The following is a 4,862-nucleotide window of genomic DNA, read 5'->3' as shown; positions in this document are numbered from 1 at the left end:
TCAGACCAGGAACAAGGAAACAGTCAGCCTTTTGGGGGGGACTCCAGTGGCTTATGAGAGAGGCTGGGCCCTGTTACCTGACACTTACCTATTGACTTTGGATGTCTACTCCAAAAATTTTTTCCTCCTTCTGCTCCTCCCTAGCCAGGGTGTGGAGGTCAGAAAGGGCAGGAGAGTGGTTTGTTAACTTCAGAAGACGTTTGCTCATTTGTCCCTGCCACTCAGAACCAGAGAATAAAGGTTCCTTGGAACTCAGCAACCAACCCCAAAGGGGAACCAAGAGATCTTCTGGGCCACAGCCAACTTTCCATTTCTAGGCTTTTCGGTGCTCAGCTTTGCTGCTTCCTGGGCCATCACAACCTCCTCAGGGCAAGATGGACCCAGTCCCCGGGGCACAAGCCTTTGCTTTCACCCCTCTTCCAGTCAGAATGAGAAAGGGTACTGACAACCCTTCCACCCTACAGGCCCCAGAAGGAGTATTGTTTCCACTCTCTGGTTGGGAGTCAACTGAGCTAGGAAAATAATTGAGGGACTAAACATCTGGGCAGTGACATAGCGAGCAGTCAAGGAAAAGGAGGTGATCCGGACATTCATTTGGGAGAAAGAAAAGATCAGAGTTTCACTTGCATGTGTTTGACCAGTAGGTCCAACACTATTCAAAGATTGGAGTCACTAACCTGCCAATAGCCTTCTTCGCTTCTTTCACCCTCTCCCTGCACCCCACCCAGTTTGCCATCCTTTGATTATTCTCTCAGGGGCAAGATTCTACCAGATTGTAGATGTCGTACCCTGAGCTCCTAAGGAATGACCCTGGAAAGCCACTCTACTATCTATCACCCAGTAGTCAGGCCTGTAGAGAGTCTTTTTATAAATAGTTCTCCTCCATCCTGCACCTGCTCCAAAACAGAAAGACTCATTCTGGGAAAAGGTTGGGGCCTTCAAGCATAAGTCCAGGTTCAGAAACTCTCAAAACACTTGCCCAAGCCAAACCTGCTAGACTAGTCCAGCCCTGGCTCTCCCAGCAGGCTTCCAAGCAGTGGCCACACTTGCTAGCCAGCAGGAAGAACAACAGTCCCCCTTCCATGCTCTTCTCCCCCAACCCAAAAGGCAGAACTGGAATAAGAAGAATAAATGCTGTGCTTCTGCCCATGCACAGCAAGGGTCAGGAAATACTCTACAACTATCTGTTGACAGGAGTAGGTGGCCACTGTGGTATTCTAATTCTAAGCAGCCAATATCTTCTAAAATGGTAGAGAGGATGTTATTTGAGGCTTGGGCAGATTCTCTGTCACATGCTATTTTTCAGTGATTAATACTAATGTGACTCCATATTCTAGGCTGCAGAGGGACTGCTGGATTACAGGGCTGACTGGCCCTGGATTAAACATTGACTCCAGACAAGGGTTAAACATTGACCCAACTAAAGACCCGCAGATAGGAGCAGAGAACTGGTAGCAAACAGCATTTCATCTGTTCATTCTTATCTCATTTGACTGGCAAAAGCCACACTCATAAGAACCATTCAAACAGAGGCAGGCCAGATGGACAGTGGAGAGAGGAGAAGGGCTGTGGGCTGGGGGCTCCCCTCCTCTGTTGGTGATAGGGTCCATCCATGGTCTTCAAGCAACAAGTTAATCATGACAGCCTGAGGGCTGCATCTGTGTGTGTCTGGGAGCTTGGCCCTCTCTAGTCTTCTCTGGATAGTGTAAATGGAAATCCCCTACTATCTGTTGAAACCTTAGCACAAAAGATTCTACCTAAGAGCAAGGGCTTTGGGAAGTGGAGGAAAATGTCCAATGCTGGAAGATCTTGGTTATAGAGCCATCTATGCCATTCCCTCCCCATGCATGCTGGGCAAGTCATTGCACTTCTCTGCCCTCTAATCCTCATCATTCACTGGGGAATCACTCTCAGTTCTGGAAGCCTATGCTGTCCTATTTATTGGATGTTGAATCATAAGCACCAGTTAAATTCCCACCCCTGTGCATATTATACCTAATCTTTATAACATCCTTATGGAGTTAGGATAATTAGGCCCAAGGTCCATGGCTCGCAGATGGCAGAGCTTGGATGTGAACCAGGCAGCCTAGGTGCAGAGCCCAGACCCTTTCCACAAGGCTGTGCAGCCTGTGCATGCTGGCTGCCACCTGGTTACTGGGACTCCCTCATAGTGTTGTATGCGAGTGATGATCCTCTGCTAGACTAAGTGAACTTGGGTACAAGGATGCACACTCCTGCATGTCTCTAATCTCCCTGGACTTTTAATTGGTTGTGATCAGAATAGATGCTTTTGGTAGGCTGAAAATTTATCTCCTTTCCCCAGACTGTAGCATCTACATCCTAATCCCAGGAATCTGAAAATGTGTACTGACTGAGAAAAAGTGTCTTTGTAGATGCGATTAAGTTCAGGATCTCGAGATGAGAACATCATCCTGGATTATCAGATAATATAATATTATATCATCAGATAATATAATATTATTATATTACTCATGTCATCATGAGTATCTTCATAAGAGAGAGGCAAAAATATATCAAAGACTCACAGAAGGCAATGTGACCATGAAGGCAGACATTGGTGTGGTGCAGCTACATAACAAAGATCATAAGGAATGCCAGCAGTAGCTAGAAACTAGAAGAAGCAAGGAAAGAATTGTCCCCTAGAACCTCCATGGTGGCCCTGTTGACACTTTGATTTCAGATTTCAAGCCTCCAAGACTAAGGGAGAATATGTTTTTGTAGACTTAAGTCACTAAAGTCATAATCATTTGTTACAACAGCCACAAGAAACTAATACAGTGCTCAATGAAAACACAGACTCCTAAAACTAGAAGGGAACCATTTGACCCTATTCTCTCATTTTAATACGTGAAAAGCCTGCAGACCTAAAGCAGGAAGGGACTTGGCAAAGGTCACTCAGCAAGTTAGAGGCAGAACTACGATCAGGACACCCGTGTGCTGACCCCAGACCCGTCTCTCTGCACCTCCCGGCACACTGACTCAGGCCAGCTCCCAGAGTCATGCAAAGCAAATGAGAAGCTACTCTTCTTATATGTTTTCTCTATTGTTACTTTAAAAAGAGGAAGGGTGGTTTGAACAGACAAAGAGATCCAATTTTTGGAAAGCATGATCACCACCAGGGATGTCATTATCAAGTTGGGCAGTTGAACCCTCTTGGCTGGTCCCTCGTCCCCCAGGGCTGGATACAGGGCCACCAGGTTCCAGGTAGGAAAACCACAGCAGTGTGGAAGGGGAAGCTAGTGACTTCAATCACGCTACCAGTGTGTCGCTGAGCTCTAAATAGGTCACAAGACTTTAACTTCCTGGCTTCTACAGTTCACTTTCCCCTGTCCCTTAGCTGGATCCGTGGGATAGGTGGGCTTTGGGTATGTGGGGGTATGTGGTGTATATATCTGTGTGTATCTGTGCCCATGGCATGTGTGTCTGACACAGTCAGCTAAAACGGTTTTGGATGCCACTGGGAACATGTACCAGAACATGATCTGGTAAGCTACCCACCATCATGGAAAAACAGAATAGGGCAGGAAATCTGCCCCCTCCTCCAGGCAGCATGAGAAACAACGATGTAATGGATGCTCTTCCCTCCCTCCCACAAGCCTTTGCCCATCAAGTTCTATGCCGGTTTCTCTTGCCAGCCCAGACAACTAGACGCAAGTTATTCCCTGCGTTGGGAGAAGCAGATTACTGAGAAACAAGGAAGCGTACCCTACAAATACCTTGACTACTGAGCTCAAACGAAGAGAGGTCTAAGAAAACTTTTGAAAGGAGTTGTCGTCTGCCAGTAGCAGGCTTGTCCTGTCGCTGTCCCTAAACATCTCCATCACCTTTTACATCCCTCCCACCCCAGATATCCACCTTGGAACTGGGGGAGGAGGAAAATTGCTAAAAAGGCAGGAAGAGAACTTAGTCATTGATGTGTGTGCTCCCTGCCACCACCATGGAGCTGAGTCCAGGCTGCTGTAGAAAAGAAGAGATTAACAATGATGGACATCCAGATGGATTTGGAAATTCCAGAGCCAAGAGGACCTGCACCTAGTCTGTCCTCTATAAAACTTTGGTGGCCCACAATCTTGCTAATATAATTGCACCCACAATTATATGGGAACACTGGAACCCAGAAGGTTACAGAGTGTGACATTGCTGCATGGGATCTCCCGAGGGCCTCAAAAAGAAGCAGATCAGAGCCCAGCACGGAGGTGCCTGTCACCCCAGCTACTTAGGAGGGAGAGAAGGGAGACGGAAAGGAAGGAAAATTCAGAGACTGAATTTTAAACCTGGAATGAAGGGACTGAGGTACTGAATAAGACCGAGTTTGCCTGAAAGTTACTGTGCAACTATTTTTTTCCTTCACATCACCCAGGATATGAGTTTAGGATATGGAATTAAACTCCAGAATTAAAAAAAAAAAATGCTTTCTTGCTATTCAAACCTGTGATTGTGGGTTAGCACATTAGCATGAATCAGTGGTTAGCTAAAATAAAACCCAGACTCTGACTTCACTTTTTCTCCATGGCTCTATTTCTCCCTTCTCCTTCCCCTTCTGGGTTTTGGCCTGTAGGACTCTATAGAGGACAGAGCCAGGTCAGCCCTGCCCAGGTAGGACGGGGCAGAATTTCTGGTATAGGATTGTAGTGAGAGATGGGGTGAGGCGTGTGTGTGTGTGTGTGTGTGTGTGTGTGTGTTGGGGAATGGGTTTCCCGTGTGTGACACAGGATGGTTAAGAATATTTGGGGACACCTAGAACCACATCACATCCCGGGATCACACCACGGACTAACTGTGGGTGGGAAGGAGGTAGCTACCTCAGCCCGACAGGTAGGTGCCTTCCTTGGTGTGAACCC

The sequence above is a fragment of the Marmota monax genome, unplaced genomic scaffold (genome assembly GCF_021218885.2).
Source record: "Marmota monax isolate L192 unplaced genomic scaffold, Marmota_monax_Labrador192_F-V1.1 WCK01_AAM20220418_F8-fsc00105, whole genome shotgun sequence".
Lineage (NCBI taxonomy): Eukaryota > Metazoa > Chordata > Mammalia > Rodentia > Sciuridae > Marmota > Marmota monax.
Note: the sequence above shows the minus strand (reverse complement) of the source record.